Raw genomic sequence first — 21,286 nt, forward strand, 5'->3', positions numbered from 1 at the left:
ATTTCAACAAGCTCCAGGTTCTGCACTTTGGTCACAGCAGCCCCAGGCATTGCTACAGTCTTGGAACAGAGTAGCTGGAAAGTTGTGTGGAGGAAAAAGATGTGGAGGTGTTAGTTGACATCCATCTGAATATGAGCCAGCAGTGTGTTCAGGTGACAAAGAAGGTCAATGACATCATGGTTTGTATCAGAAATATGTACTCAGCAGGCCTAGAGGGGAAATCATTCATCTGTACTTGTCACTGGTGAGGCCACACCAGGAGTACTGTGTTCATTTTTGGGTCCTTCATACAAGAAAGTCATTGAGACTCTGGAAGGTGATGGTGTCACTGTTTCCCCAGTGTTCAAGAAATATGTGGGCGTGGCACTAAGGGACGTAGTTTTATGAGCATGGTGGTGATGAGTGACAGTTGATGTTCTTAGAGGTCTTTTCCAACCTTAAAGATGATTCTATGATTCTATAAAGAGAAATAGTAAAATAAAATCTCTCTCCCTGTTCTAGATTATTATTTTCATATACAGTATTCAAGATATCAATTCCTTAGAATCTATGGCACAAATTCATCAGATCTTAACTTAAATGCTGTACAAGAAAACAACCTCCCCAAACTCCATTTGGTTTTCTGGAAGATGTATGTTCACATTGTTTTCTGGTAGTATAAGAAAATTTGTGTGATGTGATCCTATTAGAAATAATATTACGATTTTAAATGCCACTTGCACATTAGCTTAATACTTAACTGACTGATAAACAGATATATACACTAATCATAGAGTGCCAGTGTTTTCTCTAGAAACATATACTGGCAATTAATAATGATGATTTAATACAAGTATCTATTGTAAACATTTTTCAATTGCCTTGAATTTGTACAAGGTGAGAAAGCGCACTTTCAAGGTCTTCTGCATCCAAGAGGGAGGAAATGGAGCAAGGAGACTGACATAATATGGGTGTTTTCCCTTTATCAAAGAGTGAAGAAGAAAACAAGCAAACACAAGGAGATCTGTCCAGCTTCAGGAGATATCAAGCCATACAGTTTCTATGATAACAGCACTAAGAGACTGCATTAGCGCAGCCAGAATATATAAGGAGATAATCAAATGACAGTGAAAATGGCAGGGTGGATAAATCTGGTCCAACAGGGAGTCTTTATTCAGAGAGGCTGATGCTGCTCTGCCGTGACGCAGTTCGGCGGGCTGCAGCGAGGCCAGCATGTGGCTTGGTGAGAACAATAGCGATTGACTACAGATGGGCACTTCCTCTCCAAGAACACTCCTTGCAGCTTGCTGGCAGGCAAGGATATGCAGACATACGCTCAAATCTCCATGGCAACCCCTTACTTCGGTGTGACATCAAGCCCAGATCAAAACTCCATAGGCGTCAGATAGTACATGCTGTTTCTTTTCTTGAATTAATAATATTGATTTAAAAGGCAGGTTCCATTAACTGTTTCCTCTCTACACTGAGGATAATTACTGTCTGTGGTGCCTGTATTATTCCAGTGATTTAAAAACAGGAAGTGCAGTTTTGAGTTAAATAATTCATGCTGTGCTGATGCTCAGTCTGTTCTTAGAAGCAGAGTTATTGCCAGCTGGGCACGGTAATTTCAGCACAAGGGTGATAGGATTATGAAATGTCTAATTACCCTCTCATGTGATGAGATTACTTTTCTGAAAATGCTTTAATTCTTCCAAGCAGAGGCAAACAATCCAGATGAGTGACCAAACAAAAAAGCCTTCATGCATACTGCTGAGATTTTCTTTCTGAAAGCAAGGAAAATTGCAGTCTAGGCTCCATTCTCCTTTACTCCCCTGGAAAAAAAAAAAAAAAAAAAAAAAAAAAAAAAAGGCAGCATGAAGAAGCTTTTTTGAAAGTAAACATTCAATCACTACACTCTAGTGGTGAAGAAGTTTCTCTTTTTTTTTTTTTTTTTTTTTTTTTAACAATGTTAGCAGTCATCATGGGTTTCTTGTTTAATATTTCAAAGCTGCAATGTTGGTAGATATGATACAGTGTCTCAGGGTGCGCTTGCTTGTAACGCTGGAGGAAAATGGAACAAAAATCCTCAGGTTTCTGATATGCGCAGAATGCCTCAAGGAAGAAAGCCTGAATAAACCAGGATACTGTCACACTCACCTCCACTTAGAGAGGTGGGAAGCAATGATCTTTTATTAACTAGGCAGAAATATTTTTAGCAGCTGAACAAGGATTTTCATTCACAAAGCAAAATCAACTGCTTTGTGGATATATTAGGAGGCTCAGTATGTGATAGCATTCAAGAATGTCAATGCAACACACTTCTGTCTGGATAGCAGGTCACCTACTGCCTGGGTAAATACTCTACTCACTGCTAGAGACTATTAGCTAACTTACTTGGAAATCCCGAAGTAGAACAGATTTTTTGAAGTAGTTTCTTGAAGAAAAAGACATAACACAATGAACTTCCATGCCACACTAGAAGGTACATGAAGAACTGAGGTTCTTACAGGATTAAGCAGTTAAAGAAGGCAAGAATGGATGTATTGCTTCAAACCAAAATTTCACCTAACTTCGCTTATAAGAACATCCAAAAGATTAAGTCATGAGAACAGAAGAAGAGGGCACAGGAAGGCAACCAACTGTAAAAACAGGGAGATAGCAGCATTTTCCCCATTTTTCCTACACAAATCTGACTGCTGTGTGCTAATGAGGAGCTGTTATGATTGAAATACTTTGTCTATTTAATAATTAATAATTTAATTAAAGAATATTTGTTTTGTGCAATTTCATATTGTTTTTATCCAGAACATCCTTTGGCAATAAATTTGCTACATCTAATATTTATTGTAAGTAAAGACATTTTCTTTTGTTTTCCTTTGAAAGAGATGCATTCTAAATTCATTCAGGAGTCTGTATTTTCTGAACAGAGAAATTGAAAAGGCAATCTCTAGAAACCCCTTCCATGTCATTAAGGAACAGAGTTTCCATTTTATGAATGGTGTGGGAAAAGGCAGTCTGAACTTCTTTTGGTGGGTTTCTGAGTACAAGTCATAGAATCATCATAGAATAGTTTGAGTTGGCAGGGTCCTTTAAGATCATCTAGTTCCAACCCCCTGCTATAGGCAGGGACATCTCCCACTCGACCAGGTTTCTCAAAGCTCCATCAATCCTGGCCTTGAATGTCTCCAGGGAAGGGGCATCCCTATATAGGAGAGGTTTACATGGGAACAGCTAGTTCTGTTCAACCAAATACTTTGAGTCTTCCAATATATATTGGCCAAAAGGGTTAGCAAGAAAAGTTCTGTTGTCGTAGATGTTAGCAACCAGCCTTCACCATAGAGTTTGTAATGGTGACTGTTGCTGTGGTGTTCTTTCAGATATCCTCTTCCTACCTGATAGTAATAAGAAAGGTTGCAGATCTTGCTGAAGCTTGTAAGAACAAAATCATATATACAGGACACAAGTAAAAAAGATTCTGCACTGAGATTAAGAAATAAGACATTACAATTTATACATTTTTATTGTATTACCATGTAACAGCATTGCAAAACTAGACAAGAAATCTCATGACCAAGTTACTTCAAACAGGATTAACCTACAAAGTGATACAGTAGGAATAGTTCTGTTTATTTGAAAGGCAAGGAATAAAACTTGAGCATTCTTAACTATGGAAAGCCAGGATCGCTTTAAGAATCTGAATGTGTTGGGGGGGGGGGGGGGGGAGGAGCAGGGGCAGGTCTAATTTAATGGAATTTCAGATTATTGTAATGTGATACCTCAGCCTACATTTCATGAATGATCTGGACTGTGCACACACGTAACATGGCATGTAAGCTACAGTGGTGTTTTCCCCCAGGCACATGTAGCACGAGAAACTGAGTTGTTTGGCATTGTACCTATTCAATTTTGGCAGCTGTTAGTTATGGCCATCTTTCAAATTCAGGATTTGGGTCTGAGCACTGTGAGGGGCTGTTTTCTGCATAACTCAGAGAAATAGGCATTTCTAAAAATGGATTGTTGAAATGTGCTAGTCATAACAGTCTGTTCTCTTCTCCCCAATATCATGAAGCACATGCTTAGTTCAGCCACTTAACCTAAATGAATTTTACTGTGAAGTTCTCAGTGTCTTTATCCCAGCTGTCTGTCAGCAGTACTGATTCTCTTCATACAGCTATGGAATGAAAAATCAGAATCACAGTAACTGATCTCAAGGAAAAGTGAAGGATATCAAGTATATTTTTCTCTTTTACATACACAAATGTATATATATATACACATCTATGATTCTATGATATATCTTATATATGTAATGTATATATAATAGTACATAATGTTTATACATATATAATGTATATACATAAGCATATGTGTAGATACTTCTGTGGAAAAATGGATGAGAATTTTTCTATCTTCTAACAACACTAGGGTTTTGATTTTATCCTACCCTTCTTTTTCTACTATCACCATGCTGTATTCACAGACTGATATATCTATCATAGACTAAGCCTAGACCTACTGAAATGAGCAATATGTAAACATGAGACAGAAAGATAGAGTGTAAAGAGATATTAATATATATAAAAAAATAAAAGTAGATGAGAAGAAAAAAAAGGGGGGGAAGAACTTTAAAATTATTAATTAATTTTAAAGACAGTTTAAATACCAACATACATTCTGACAACCAGAGATACAAAAGAGAATCACAGAACTATAGAGTCATAGAGTAAAATCATAGAATATTCTAAGTTGGAAGAGACCCATAAAGATCACTGACAACAATTCCCAGCTCCACACAGGATAACCCAAAATTAAGCCATATTTCTGTGAAAGTTGTCCAAATGCTTCTTGAACTTTGGCAGGCTCAGTGTCATGACAATTGCTCTGAGGAGCCTCTTCCAGAGCCCGACCACACTCTGGTGAAGAAGAACCTTCTCCTAATACACAACCTGAATCTCTCTTGTTGCAGCTCCGTGACATTTCTTCATGTTGTATCACTGGTAACCAGAGAGCAGAGCTCAGTGTTTCCCTTCCATTACCCTTGTGAGGAGCTGTGGTCCACCATGAGTCCTCCCCTAAGCCTTCTCTTCTCTAGGTTGAAAAAAGGGACCTCAGCTGCTCCTCATATGCCATGCCCTCTAGACCCTTCAGCATCCTTGTAGCCCTCCATTGGGTACTCTTTAATAGTTTTATGACCTTATATTGTGGTGTCTAAACCTACAATTTGTTCAAGGTAAGACAACACCAGTGAAAAAAAGAGAAGAACAAACACTTCTCTCACCCATTTGGCAATGCTGGACCTGATATACCCCAGGGCTCACCACTGATTAATGTTCAACTTGACATCAACCAGCACACACAGATCCCCTTCCACAATGGTGCTCTCTAACTTCTCATCCCTCAGTCTGTACACATATCCAGCTGATGACTGCCCAGACTTCCAAGAGACCTTATCCCTTCCACGTGAGCAATCTATCCGAAGGGTGGGTTGCAATACAAGAGTGAGTGAAGCTGCTCTTTTGAAAAATATACATGGGGAGAAATACATATTGGAAGAACATAGAGGAGATGCTACAGCTAGAAGTGAAAGCTCGACAGCAGTTTTGTTGTGAAATTTTCATCTTTAGAATAATTTTAAGAGGTGCAAGAGCCATCCGAAGCTACATCCCACCTTGGAAATCAGGAAAACAGTTAACCTGTTCCCCACACAGTGTAGCAGTATTAGACTGCACAGTCAGTCATCAGACATCAGTGTTATAGCCGAAACAGCTGTAGATGTATGAGAAGGATAGTCTTTGTAGGACGAAGCAAAATCTTTTTTCGTACCATATTATATATGGAAACCAAGCTAAGGAGCATAAAGCCTTTCAGAGCAGGTGAGCAGACTACACTGTCTTCATTCATGTGAAACTTCTCTTGTCAGATTTTAACAGCCCTTATGATTTCAGGCAATTAGCTTATGAAACATTTATATAATGTTGATTAATAGCATATTAAGACAATATTAGCATAATAATATTATAACTGCCTAAAGTTTAGTGACCTGCAGTAGAAGATCAAGGAAGTGGATAAACTTTCATAAAACTGCACGAACAAAAAGAACATGGAAGTAATACTCCATGTAAGTAGTCAGATTGCTTCTCAAATCTTTCCTCTCAGGTGTTTCAAGAATCACATACAAAAAAATGTATTTATATTCTTAGCTGCAATGCAGAATACACTGACAGTTAGAGGAAAGTCCCTTCCCTACATTTTCCTTTCAATCTGTATTTTGAAATTGATTTCACAAGGCTTATACCATTAATCTATTTTGGACATTTATTTGTCGAACTATCACATTTTCATTATAGATTAATTTTGAGCACACTGGAATGAGGATTTGAAGTCTCAAAAATAATAAAATTCCTGCAAGTTTCATGAAGAGTGTTGGCTGACTAGAAGAAAGTACCAGGAAGGGAAAGTCAGGCAGAATTCATCTGTTGTACATCTTGTTTTGGCAGCAGAATGCACGTACCTATTGGCCAGTCAGCCAAGCATACTGACTGGCAAACAAAAATGTGCACAGCTTTGAGTAGTCACAGATAATGACTAATTTCATCTGTTCTGTAGTTTGTGAAAAAACCTACTCTTATAGCCTTATCTGCAGATGTGTTGCAATGCAAGAATTCAGCAAAATTGTCAGTAAAGAAATGTTTAAAATGTGTGTTATTCTCTACTGTCGGGCTGATGTGTCTTCGCTTTACAGATTGACATCTAAACATGGGAAAGGGCCATTTTGTATAGGATGACATCTTACTAAATACAGTGCGGATGGGCCACAAAAGTATATTCAAAATACAACTTTTACTCTATCATCAAATGAAAAGTAGGGCTCAGCTCAATGGAGAATACAGGCAGTAATCATCCTGTGCCTTTACTTGGTGTGTTAGGAACACCAGAGTGCTGGAAAAGTACAAAAGAAAAAATCTGGAGGTGCAGTTGCCTGATGTTGGAAGCTAATCTGAAATCTGTGATTCACACTACTCTTCATCATGTTCCTGCCATTTTACTGCCCTTCACCCCCAAGCAATCAGACATGTCAGGGACTATTCTACTAAAATCAATTCTCTTTCCCCTGTGTATGGCTTTTAATGGGATGAAGTCTGTGATTTTGTTGAGAACTATACACTATGTGAGTGTTTTCATCTGGAAGGAAAAAGGAGGCAATCCAGATTTAGCTAGTGAAACCACGTCTCTGACAAACTTCAGCAAACCACATTTTGTGGTATTTGCAATGACTGCATTGCTAAAGATAATTTGCCCTGAGTACCTTTCAAAAAAAGCACACTGGAAAGCTAGGACTCTAAAAGTGGTGCTAAGATTATTTGCCCTGATTTATGATCAGATTAGAATCTGCATCTTATTCCCTGTGCAGTAGTTGTCCTAAAGGGGCATTCAGTAAGGCAGAGCATTTTATTAGTATGTGAGGAAGAGGTAAATGGGGGAAGAGTAATTATTTCCTGGACAGAAAAATACTGACATGTGTTTACTAATATCTTCATTGTAGCAGACAGGTGCAGTGATGTTGGAGTCATTTTTGTTTGAAAACATAATTTGTCCTAAATACTTCTTTGAAACATGCTAGAAGATTTGCTAACTTCATGTACAATGTACAAAAGAAACACCTAAATTAGTACTCATTTGACTGCATTAGTTATTCCCTTATAGTTTTGTGTATATAAATTCTAACACTGTAACAATAAATCATGGCACTATAAATACACTGACTTGCAAACCCTGACTTTTTAGAACCACAGTTCTATTCTGAGCTGGGACAATATGCTGTCCTTGGAAGTCTATTTTGAAGCTTTTATTTCAGTACACGTTTTCCTCCTGCAATGTTTTGTCACCAGAATGCGGAGCTCATATTGACAGCAGCAGCAAGAGCAGAGAAGGCTTTTTGTGCAGGAGGGTTTTCTGTTTGTTTATTTGTTTATTTGTACATGTAAGCTGCACTGAATGCCTGCAATTTCCTTTGAAGTACAGTAAGAGGTCTTCAGCTCCTCACACAAAGTGCTGGAAAATTGTGCTTATAGTACACGCCTGTCTGCCCACTTATCTCTCGCTCATTTTTCCCGTCTTTAATCAGACTCTGTTGTTACCGAGTAACAGTTTTCCCTGATGGAGGGGAAAAAAAAAAAAAAAAAAAAAAAAAAAAAAAAAAAAAAAAAGATAAGCCCTGAAGTCCTGAAGTGATTTATTAGTTCTTCAGGATTATTAGATAATACTGTTTGCCTTTAATTTCACATTACATGTCACTCCCCAAACAATGTAAGGAATAAGAAAGAAAGAAAGAAAAAAAAAAAAAAACAACCTCATTTTAACAGGAAATCCCTTCTTATGTATTGCATTTGCGTGAGGGTCGCCGGGACTTGTACTGCACAGAGGTCCCACATGCGTGCAGTCAGCATGCTTCCAGCTGGAGTCATCCTGCGAGCCCCTTGGAAATGCCACCTGCATGTTAATAGGGCAGGCAGTCTCTGGAGGTTTCCCCTCCGTCTAGAATTTCTACTTAACAAGAAGGGGGAGGGAAGGAAGGGCTCTGAATTATAAAGGCAGAACAGGAAGCCCCTGAAGTGACAAAACACTGAATTATTCATTGTGCAAATTCTAATTGTTCTTGAAGTTAGCTGAACCATTTGTAGCTAATTCAGCTCGATGCTGCTCAGGACTAGAGGAGAGAGAAGGAAGGACATCCCTGAAAATGCTCCTATCAGTCCTACTGCAGCTACCCTCACATGCTGAGTAAGAACTGAGTACCAAATGCTCACTAAAAGCAAAATGTTGCCAGTTATTTATAGGTATATGTCATAATCACAGTTCTTTAGAGTTTCTCATTAAGTGTCACAGCCAATGCTGCTCTAGATCATACCAATCTAACAGCGTCCTGTTTTGCACAGTGGGTAGTTAACAGTAAGTTCTTCAGATACAGCAGCAAGAAACCAAGTGCTGAACAATTAAAGACTAAACTGTCCGTGATGAAAATATTTTCCTATTCTTCGTGAGCTAGTAGCCTGTCAGTGTCTAGCTACACAGAGATGTGCATTCCATTAAAAGAAGAAAATTAGGTTTATACATGTCATTATAGAGAATGACCTGCAGATCCAGTTTGAATGTGCCTGAAGTTACATCAGACAACAGATAAGTTGTCCATAAGTACCCAGCATTTGAGGAAAATTACAATTTAAATGTGTTTTTATTTGTCTGCTATGTTTTACATAAGTAGAACAGCTAATTAGGGACATCCACTTGACATCAGCTTTGCTTGTCATTAATATGCACATATATTGAAACAACATTTCTCCATCTAATAACCTCTTTCTCCATCTAATTACCAGCCTCTGAATCCCACATTTCTGGTTTTTGGTTTTTGTTGTTTTTGCTTTGTTTTGCTTTTTTAATCATTTCTGTCATCTAGCTCTAAATTCCTTCTGGTTTTACTCCAGTCTTTGAGACAGGAAGATTAGAACTCATTGATTCGTGTAATAGTATTATACACGCTAACATGTTGTTTCCTTTCTGACCACCAATGCGCAATGGCACAATGTGCAAAGGTCAGTTAATCTGACACCACTGCTTATCCTTCCAATCAATATTGCTTCACTGTTTCCTTGTTCTCCCACATCTGCCTGTCTGTTGTTTCACTTGGTTTGCAAGGTCTTTCAGGCTAGAGAGATTTCATATTCTCTGTGCAGCACATGAGTACAGTAGAGCATCAACATCTAAAATGTTGCAGTGTGTTGCAATACAGTTAGTACAGATATAGCAGATAATGAGTTCACATTGGTTACCCAGGTTATGAAGATCTATTAAAAATATGTATAATATATATACACACACATACTTAGATTACACCAAAGGTATCACCTCCTATCACTTTTCGTGGAAACTACAACAGATACTAATAGTACAAGTACTTTACTTGATAAAACAAATTCTCAGCTATTAGCTAAATACTATTTTTTAACATAGTTGCCACCACTAGCTGTGCATTTTTGCCAGCGATGAACAAGAGCCTGCATTCTGCACTCATAAAAATCTGCATCAGTGATGGTGACCCACTAGTTTGTAGCTGCCATGATGGCATAGCTGCTTGGAAAATGTTGCCCAAGCAGTCTGTCTTTCATTATAATCTGTCATGTGGCAACTTAATGTAGTGGAATATTGGGGGGATGGTTCTCAGTCTGCTGCCATCCCACCGACATTTGTCTATGACATCATGGGCTGGTATTGTAAAGTACACATGTGCATGTACAGATATATGTTACATATATGTATATTCTTAGCAACTTCTCAGCTGAAGGGTCCTATGAAAGGCCAGATAAGGTAAATAGCTGTTTAATGTCCTCCATCTCTAAGGCAATTCTACCAAAAGCCCACCAGTACTGTTTTAGGTCCTTGAAGTACCCTCTCCTGAGGTAATCTATACCAAGGATGCACAGAGCCTCTGGGCCAGTCACAATGGGGTGCTTTTGCCACTCATTTCCAGTTAGGCTCACTTCAGCCTCCAATGCAATAACTCTTGGGATCTCTCTATTACTCCAGAAATATTATATATGTATATATATATATTTCACATTTATTCCATTTTTTTTATATATAATTTCCCTCAAAGATGATTCAGTTAATTTAGAACCCACTAATTTCCATAAATCAAATTATTTACAGGAATATGTATTAGATAGCATTTATTGATTTTCACATGACATCAAGTTGTACATCCAACTCATTATATTCCCTGAATTTATTATATGAAAAGAAAATCTTAATGTTTTCCTTTCTTCTTAGAAGGCTCTTTCCCTAAATGTTTGTATTAGAATTAAGTTACTGAATGAAGATTATTAATGATCAGATCCATCATAACTGTTCTTATGTTCTTAGGTCTTTCAGTTTTTCCCGAGCTGAGTAATTTTGGTAACTATCATGCATACAGGCCTTGTCACCTTGTTATTCTTTCTTGTTATATCAGTATGTTTAGCTCCATGTGAAAGAAATTAAAATGTTAGACAACTCAACTTTTTTTTTTTTCTTTTCCTCTTTCTTGATGAAATTTCCACTTATTGTCTATCTCTTAACAGACCTTTAAATTATGACTCTTTTCTAGTAAACAAATTGCTACTTAGCTTTCCTAACCTCTTCCTATATAGGATCTAAAAATCAGATAAAGAGTTACCAGACTTGCTTAGCTTAGTTCTTTATTTACACACATTGGCAAATCTTTCAGATCAAAAAGACCTTGTACTCCTGTGTGAAGTCCAGATTTTTTATCTTGCTCATACTAGGAAATTTTATAAATTATATTTTAAATATTATTTCAACCAACATACCTGTCATCTAAAGTATACTTGTCATTGTTCATTGTCCAAGATCTCCCTCAAAATAATGTTATGTGGACAGAGAAATACATTTCACTGTCTGAAATACTCACAGAGGTTTAAAGACTGAAAACTAAGACTTTAATGAGACAGTGCAAAGTCTTGTTATAAACACATTGCCTTCAGACTTAGGCTCAAGGACTCAGATGCTTGTGCTCTGTGTTGTTGCTTCTCATCAGTTTCAAGTGTCTTTTTTTCTGATTCTACCTGATCTTTATTAGTTTTTGAGGGGTGATCTTCTATAAGAGTAGAAATCCTTTATTTTTTTCTACAGAATTCTTTTTAATTGCTATTATCTGGTGTTCAAATAAACATGCCAATTAACTCCCTAAAAGCCTTCTTGTTTACAGTTTAGCACAAAAGTATTATTTATTTTTCTCCATTCTGCTATTTGCTGTTCCTAAGTCATTGTATCTCTCTGACTTCTTATCTTGTGTTTTATGTGTGCCATTAATAGAGTTCCTTGTTCTGACAGATAGCTGACTGGAGTAATCTTGAGAGAGTTCTCTATTACCCATGCTATTCAAAATACAGGCACCCAAGTTATTGACTGCTTGCCAATGCTGTAGACTCTTTGTTGTTTATTATCTGCAGTTACCACACATTCAGTTTGATATTACAGTCTTTCAGGATACCAGTATCATTACTTCTCTACACACAAAAAATATATTGATCATGGTAAAACAATATGTGCATGTTATGCATTAGAACCATGTTCTAATACAAAATCATAGTATCTTCTTCATTCTCTAATGTATTATTCATGAAAATTCTTTAAAGATCATTTTGAGGGCTACTCTTTTTCAGATTTAAAGAAACAGTTATTTCCAACACACTCTTTACTAACAGTGTTCATTGGTTTCTGTCAGGAAGGGCTGTTCTATTTTATTGGTCCAAATAGTGGATAGCTTGGACAAAGTCAGTAGATTTTGTCAAATCAACAAGAATGTCTCTAAATAAGCAACTCTGCAGGTTGTCCACTAACTGATTCATTAATTAGAATAAGGCAGAGCAGTACCTTGTGTTGCAAAGCAGAGTTTATTATGAGTGAAGATAATTAAACAGATAAGTATAAAATCACTCAGAGCACCAAAAAAATGCTTCCTTGCTGGGACATCTTAAATCAGAAGGGCAAAGATAATTATTTCTAACCTCAACATTTTATTTTCAAGAAAATAAGATCTTATGAAAATCTAGGAAAAAGATAATTCAGAGTGCAGGCGACATTAAGCTGAAAATATTGACAACTGAAAATTTTTCTTCACTTTTTTTTTGTTTGTTTTTTGTGTTGTTTGTGTGTGTGTGGTTTTTTTGTTTTTTGGGTTTTTTTTTGTTGTTTTTGTTTTTGGTTTTGGTTTTGGTTTTTGGTTGTTTTTTTTTTTTTTCTGGCCATAGTTCTACTGGCTGCATCCACACCACTAAATTAAATGATCCATGGATCTTTCCCTGGACCTAAGGCCAGCTGGCACTGTACTGCTCATATCAATTGAAAGAGCTAAGCTCTCTTCCCTCCTAGAACAGAGTAGAACAGAACAGCCCAAATGGCCTATTAGGAATGACCTGCTGCCCCTGGTGGCCCTCTAACTATGCCCAAACAGGATAGTCAGTCACAGTGAGTACTTGAACCCATGCCTGAACTATTCAGATTCCCAGTACAAATATTACCATTGTGTTTCCAACATGACTAAACAAATGATACTTTTAATAGAAAAAAAGAAAAGAAAAGAAAAGAAAAAAGAAAAGAAAAGAAAAGAAAAGAAAAGAAAAGAAAAGAAAANAAGAAAAGAAAAGAAAAGAAAAGAAAAGAAAAGAAAAGAAAAGAAAAGAAAAGAAAAGAAAAGAAAAGAAAAGAAAAGAAAAGAAAGAAGAGAATTCTGGAAAAAAGGAAAAATCCAAAAAGAAATAAATGGAACAACTTGTCTGGTATCAAACAGTTAAACTATCATTTTCTCAATAATTACATATTATCTGCAAGTAAACCCTACAAGAATGGCAATTGCAAAGCATATATTCCCTGATCCTAACAGCATATATTTGTATAATTTCTGCTGCTGCTACCTACAACTATGAAGAATCTAAATTCAGACAACACTTCAGCTGGACACATTGTCAAGAATTTATGGGAATAACAGGTCTACTAGCTGTAAAGCAAATTACCAATCAATAGGTGACCTGCCAAAAGCCAGTGGTTGTGGAGACCACAGGTGGAGTCTGGTGCATCAAACCCACAACTTCTCTGCCTAGAATTTGCGTGGCAATGGGCTGATCGCTCCAGTAGGACATCATTCAATAAAGTGAGCTGTGCCTTAGGGCTTATTCCATTTTCCATGGGGCTCTACGTAGGGCTTTCAGAGCTGATCAGGGTACTCTGTTTCAGGCTGATAACATACTAAAAACAAGCAGTTATGGGTCAGTTCCACTAGGACATGAAAGAATGGAATAAAACCTGAAGATTTCTCTAAATTTCATCATGTTTCAAGACCTTCGAGAAAAGAAATTTATAATAAGGTTAAATAAAATATTCAATTACAAATGGATTTTTTTGTGTGTGTGAACAGAGTGCAGAACGCATAACAAAGCTTTAGAGAGGAGGAAGCCTATGTTCAAAAGAGCTAATGTCTAGGGTACTTTTACAGAACAAGATATAAGAATGTACTATGACTCTGACAGAAGGAATTTCAGCTTGCATATCATATCTTGGGCATACATCATAACCACCAGACTACTAGCTTTTAACACTTGGCCAAAATATGTTTCTTCATTAAAAAAAAATAATAGTAATAAGAATAATAATTCAGATGTACTGTTAAAAGTACTAAATTTCTATTGTGAAATTCAATTTACCTGAACTGATACTTTTCAACCAGAAAAATTATTTCCTTGTACTAATAAGGGATCTTCATTATTTCAGATTGTTTGAAGAATTTTACTATGTGCAGTATGTTGCAGCTTATATTTTCTTCTGAAACACAATCAATTACTAATTTCTCTAATGTTGTGCAGTTTGAAAATAATTAGAATAGTATGGGAACTGTTATTTCTCTTAGTGTTCCCCACGTTCTAAATGCTATCAAAGGGAACCTGCTTTGGCAGGGGGGTTGGACTCGATGGTCTCTAGAGGTCCCTTCCAACTCCTACAATTCTGTGATTCTGTGATTCTGTGAAAGCCTGTGAAGAAAGAAGCAACAAAAGATTTAGACTCTACAGTTCAGTGGGAGTAACATTTTCAAAATTATTCATGTCTTCCTTATTCAGACTTCAAATTTCTTATTTCCTTTCTTTACTCTCTTCTGCTTGCTACTATTGTCTTAGATTTCCAACAATTTTAATTTGTTGCTACTGACAATTAATGCTAGATATTCTATCAGGGTTTTTATCTCTTCTTAACCCAACCTTTTTTGCCTGCGTCTATGATGGTCTTTCTCTGCTCACGATAGAACCATCCCCTTCAGTAGTGGAAAGGAACAGGCCTAAAACAATATTGATTCAAAGTGAACTGCAAAGAGTCTTTACTTCTGAATTTAATAGCATCTATCCTAGTAATTTCCCAGGGCTTGTTTCATAGAAAGCTCTGAATATGCCTTAGAAACTTAGAAAAGTAAAATGAAATGCTTTTAAAAGGAATTAGTTAAACATATCTGTGCCTATCACACATAATACTTCTCAGTTACCGGAGACAAAAAGCATCAGTTCAAAGTAAAACATCCATATATCTCTCAAGAATTTACTAGTTACGGAACTGGCTGTACTTAGTTAACTGATATAGTAACAAGTTTAAAAAAAAAAATAAAAAAAATCATTTTGTAAAGAAAGCAGTTTAATAACATCAGCTGGTAAAAAAATATAAATCCTAACTGAATAAAAACAATGTTTCAGATTTACACTTGAACTTGTGAATTGGAATTTGATAAAATTACTTAGTTGATCATGTCACTTACTTTTTACTTACTTTAGTTGCTGAAGACACGAAAAATAAAATCACTTTATTTCTGTTGCCAAATTCCTTTTTCCATAAAGGTTCACTGTTTCAAACTGGAAGGCCTAGGATGTTGTGTAAAACAATTGTTTTCTTTAAAACACTTTGTATATGCCAGCCACTAACATTAAACTGATGTCATTCAAATGACAATCTATAATATGTTAAAAATTCAGTAAGACATTCCATGAAGATTAAACAATTTTATTGTTATTCTTTCAAAATTTACAGTATTTCTGTGGGTTTCCATGTATTTTGTCATTTTTGAAACCAATAAGCTTGACCAGTTAGTCTGTTCTAAACACATTATATGCCATTTCTACTCTATGCCTTCATTTAGTACTTAATGCTGCTGTTTGCAATATTTCCAACATTACCAATGTCATCATATTTTTCATGTGTTTTATGCTGAGGGATAATGACCTCAATTAAGCAAATGAGGAAACATGAAAAGAATATCATGATAAGATTAACTAATGGTAGTGAGTGAATGGATGAGTATCTGACAGCTAAACCAAAGGTTTCTGACAGAATCAAGCATCAAAGAGCAGCTGCCAATAAATGTAATATGCTGAGCACATAGGCAGGTATGCTTTGTAAAAAAATACTCGCAGTGCCAATTTTTTTCAGTACCAGATCAGTATCATTTCTCCAGCAATGTACGTTATTATCTGATTAAGAATTTTTAAAAAATTAAAGTAAAAACTAAAACGGAAATGAGATAATTTTTTGTAAGAATTTTGATTATGCCATGTAAATATTAATAGCTCTTGCTTGCTTTTGGGCTTTTTTGTTTATAGTTTTGAGATTCTCCTCCCCTAAAAATCATATTTTCTTTTCAAAATTGTGTATTCCTATAGTTAAGATGCATCTAAATAATCTTTCTAAAATGACACCAAGTCATTTATGACACCAAGTCATTTTAGTGAGTTTGAATTGCTGGAGAAAAGTGTCCAAAAGTTGCCAGTATATTATTTAAAATAATATATATTCTAAATCCTTGAATTTTAAATAAACTTGAATGTTACCATTCGATGCACATGAAAATTTACTTTTTTTGATAGTGCTGAATAAATCTTCAGTCTCACAAGTAAGACATACTAAGCAAGGTCTTTAATATCTGCTGGGCACCTGGCCAGTTTACTTCACTGTAATTACAGTTTAGGCAATTTTTTGACACTATGCAAACATGCTTAGATCTGGTATATAGTAAAGCTTCACTTTGGCTAAATTATTACTAGTAATTATTATTATCAGCACTTCAGTAGCTCTTCAAAATGCTTCATAAATGTGAAAAGATTAATATACAGTACCTGCATTGGAAATATAATATTTTTATAGTAAAATCACAATGTGCTGCTAGAAAGTAGTACCATAATTATGTAGTGCTCATTTATATGTTTTATTTAACTCGAATATCATCTGTTTTTCCCAACTGTTCCAAAACATAGTCATCACTTACTTGATATATTTGCAAAGCAACAAATAAAGAATAATCATTTACTTCTATTTAAAGTAATTAATATTAAATTCTATCTAACAAAAGCAAATGAAAAAAACTGCTACTGCTACTCTTTGAACAGAGTCTACATTTTTTCTCTAGGATTCCTTCTGAGTTTAGTCTTAGAAAAATAAACACTAATCTCTTTTTTTCCCATTTATTAAAAACTTCAACCAGAATATATTTCATATAGATTTTCGTGAAGGAAAAAAACACTTTGTAACTGGATGGGTTGAGTTATTTCTCTAATTTTCTTTAGGACTTCAAATCTAAATTATTTCTTCTTTTCTATGACTGTATCCAGCATATTTTTATAGTAATAAATGACATTTGCAAATAAAGCAAAAAATGCAAAATCTTAGGGACATGCCCATATGTATATAACACCTGCTAAACACATGCTAAGAAATTAGCATTACAACAGCAATGTTAAGGTTTCCAGTCCTAAGCAATGCTACAAATAAGGCTGCTTATACACGCACAATTCAGCTCTCATTTGTAGTGAGCATTTAGTTACAGTTAGTAAAATATTTTTCTATTAAACCTGATGGAAACACAAATGGAAGGTGTTAAGTTAACGAGTAGCTATTTAATATTTTGCTTTTTCTTACTGGCCTTCATGAAAAACTGTACTCTGCTGGCCATTAAAATTATCCTCAGTAAATAGGCACCATGATTTTTTTTACTAATATCACCACTGCCATATTTGAAAGTCTGTTAATATCTGTTACACTTCCTCCCAATACTGTGATCTAAATGGAAGGTTTATTATTATAAATAAGGAACTAAGATATTGAGAGATCAAACTAGAATGGAGGAGGGGAAACTGGTTAAGTCTGTTCAGCTTTCAACAATGAATTTCAGGCAGCTTATGCTCTGATTGGTTAAGTAATACTTTTGTAGCAACTTTTACTTTCATAAAAGCAGGTCTGAAGAAAAAAAATTAAATACATGCATCCTTATCAGCTTGGCTTTTGTTACGTCTCTCTTTTATATTTCAGCCAAGTCAAAAACGAAACTTGTTCTATGATCAGAGATCATATCTCTGCCACACAATAAGAGAATCAGTAAAGAAATTCCTCTCAAGTACACCCACTCTACTATTGTCTTAAATCCTGTGAAAAAACTAAAAAACAAAAAATCCCAAAGCCGTTTTTAAACATGTGGAGAGATGTTCCATCCCTTGAATCATTCATGCAGCCCTCCTCTGGACACACTCCAGCAGGTCCATGTCTCTCCTGTACTGAGGACTCCACCTCTGGATTCAGTACTCCAGGTGAGGCCGCATCAGCCAGAATAGAGGGGCAGGGGTACCTTCCTCACCCTACTGGTCATGTTTCTTTTGATGCAGCTCAGCTTACAACTGGCCTTCCTTCTGGGCTGTGAAGACACTGCTGGATCGCATCCAGCTTGCCATCTGCCCAAACATGGAGGTGGAAAGAGAACAGATATCAAAAGCTTTGGGATATTTTCATGAGTTTGGGATCTCATTTTAGACCATGGCAGTAGCTGAGGGTCCTTAAGCATTTTAGGGCTCTGAGTATGGTCTATATATAGATTGAAGATTCTGTAATTCTATAATACTTGAGGAATCTGTATACAAAGGACATGGTTAAAATGCTACATGAATGCGCCACCAGAGATATGTACAAAGAATAATTTACCAGTGACTATCAGAACAACCATCTGTTTATGGTCTTTCCTCTATAATTTCTATAGTTTACCCTGCAGTGCATTTGCCCTTATGTGCCATATTTTACCCCCTGGGTATACAGCAGATTATTAATTTTCTAGCTATTATCCACAGCATTGCCAGTAAGATCTACAAAAATTATAAATGAATGAGTCATGAAAAACTCATGAGTCATCATTTTTTGTGCTATTGAATTTGTAGTGTTAAAAATTTGCTGCACAGGTTACTGTGATTTATAATGTCCCAAAACTTTCTTTAATAATGTATTTTCTTATGATAAGTCATAACTTCTTTTTTAATGTATCATGTTCACTACAGAAGAAAATGCAAACTGCTTATGAAAAATGCCAACTGGGGACTGAGAGCAGTGGTGCAGCTCTGCAGAAAAGGACAGTAGAGTGTGGTAGACAGCAAGGTGGCCAGAAGCCTGCAGTGCCCCGGTACCAAGAAAGGATAACAGTTTCCTGGGATGCATCAGCAGGAGCAGAGCCGCTGCTTTCAAGGAAGGGATCATCCTCCTTCACTTAACACTTGTCAGACCATCAGACCATAGCTAGAGTACCATGTTCTGTTTTTTATCTCCCCCTGTATGACAAATATTAATAAACTGGTGTGTGTTCAGTGGAGGGCTACCAGAATATTCAGGGGCTGGAGAACTTGCCATGTAATGAGAGGCTAAGTGAGCTTGGCTTGATAAGTCTGGAGGAGCTGCCTATAACTTTAGGACTTACTCTTTGGGCAGGTAGGGGCTAGAATGGATTGCCTAGGGAGTTTGTCGGATTTCTATTTCAGCAGACCTTAAAGGAGAAGAAGATGAGAAAAGGAGGAGTTGGGAAAACAAAAATCTGCCAGGAATGAGGTGGATGGTTTTGTTCTATGACTGGGACATAGTTTGCATGAATCATATAATTATTATTCTATTTGCCAAGTGGAACCCTGTGAAATTAGGAATTCGATGACAAATATATGACTAAAAGGACATTAAGGACAAAAAACAATGTCCAACAATCCAAAGCACATAACATAGATGTCATTTTCTTCTTCCTTAGAAGCCTGCAGAATCTATCCAATGGGTTGACCCTTTCCTTGCTTTTTCACATGTTTTTAATCATATTTAAAATAAGATGTACACAATAGTGATTCTCAACCTCCTATCCATATACTGTTCAAGGTGCAAGATACCAGAAGTTAATCCACAAAATTTACAAAGTTGTATATATAAGCACATATATATATGTGTGTGCACATGCTTACATGTACGGGCAAACCCACATTCTCTTTTGAAGGATGCATGTTGACGCTGCTTGGCCCAGAACACCTGAGTGCTTTCTTCAATCTGCTGTCTCAATCTGCAGGCAGGCACAGCATGGTAAACATGCGGGTTGCATTAAATGCATTTGAAAATCAATATTTTCAACTGAAAAATTTGCATCAATAGCAATCATATTTTGAAAATAAAAACAATAGAGAAGACATTTTCCTGAATGTTAAGTGCTTCATTGATCATTCCTTCCATATCTGCAGATTCTGTAAATAATTTTGTGATGCAGTATTGTTTACAGACGTGTTTCATAATATTTAGACAAAACTAAGAAAAGTTTAGATATTTCTGTATCTTCTTAAGAAATGGCTTTGAGGGCATTATCAATTTGTGATGCATTACATTACCGTTTCACTTACTAAAGATGTTGTGTACCAGTGCATAAATTGTTGTGCTTATGCTTTCAAACAAAAACAGTTATCAAGAAAAGACAAAGACACATCATGAGCTGTCCTTTGCTGTCTTGAATTCTTGAGGAGGCATCAACTGTTTTGACCCCTGGGGTCAGATAGCAAAGCACAAGATCTGAGTATTTTGACTTGCTTTGATTTGCATAGGATGTTTTTTTCTGAGTAGAGTAGGTACATACAGTTTATAGAAGTACTTTCTTCTTTCTGATTTTTCTTTTAAATTAATATTATTTGTTTATTTATCTGACAAGAATATTTCTTCTTTTTGCTTTCAAACTGCCAGTTTTTCCTTCTGTATGTTTGATACAAAAAAGAGTTGTGCACCATGAACCAACATTCTCAGTTGCTTTTATCCTTTGTGAAGGTCACAATCATGAGATCTAGCATTGTAACTGTAGTAAAACATAGTGTGTTGTTCAGCTGGGATTCATGAAGTCAAGTTGTTTACAGTTCTCTTGTGCACTTATACTCAGCCCATGGGTCTGTTTATCCTGTTCTTGCCAAACTGAAAGCAATTCTGTGGCTGCTCCATAGGCTTCCACATAAGACTCAGCACTGACGAGTTGAGTCAGTGGTATTGGCAGTCAGAATGATGTCATTACTACCTTAGGTTTTCCAGCATCTACATAGTGTGTAGGTCTGGTTGCTACAAGGATACACAAATGGAAATCTGTCTTCTTTTCAAATATGTTTTATTAAAGATAGTATTTGCTCAGAACATTAGATGAATATGTATACACCTTTGTAACTAAAGTCATTGCCTATGTAATCAAGTTTAAAATCCTTAATTTACACACCTCAGTGAAAATTCATATGTGGGTTTTCTCCTTATTGCTAAAGCTAGAAAAGGAAATAAATAGGAAAATGAAAAAGTAAGATTCTTTTCCAAGCTTCCTAATTATTGGATCTTTCTCTAATGTCTCAATGTCTAACCATGAAATTATCAATGACTGTGATGGGATGTCTCTTACAGGTTCACCGTGCTGAAATTTTCC

This window comes from Coturnix japonica, chromosome 1 (assembly GCF_001577835.2).
Source record: "Coturnix japonica isolate 7356 chromosome 1, Coturnix japonica 2.1, whole genome shotgun sequence".
Lineage (NCBI taxonomy): Eukaryota > Metazoa > Chordata > Aves > Galliformes > Phasianidae > Coturnix > Coturnix japonica.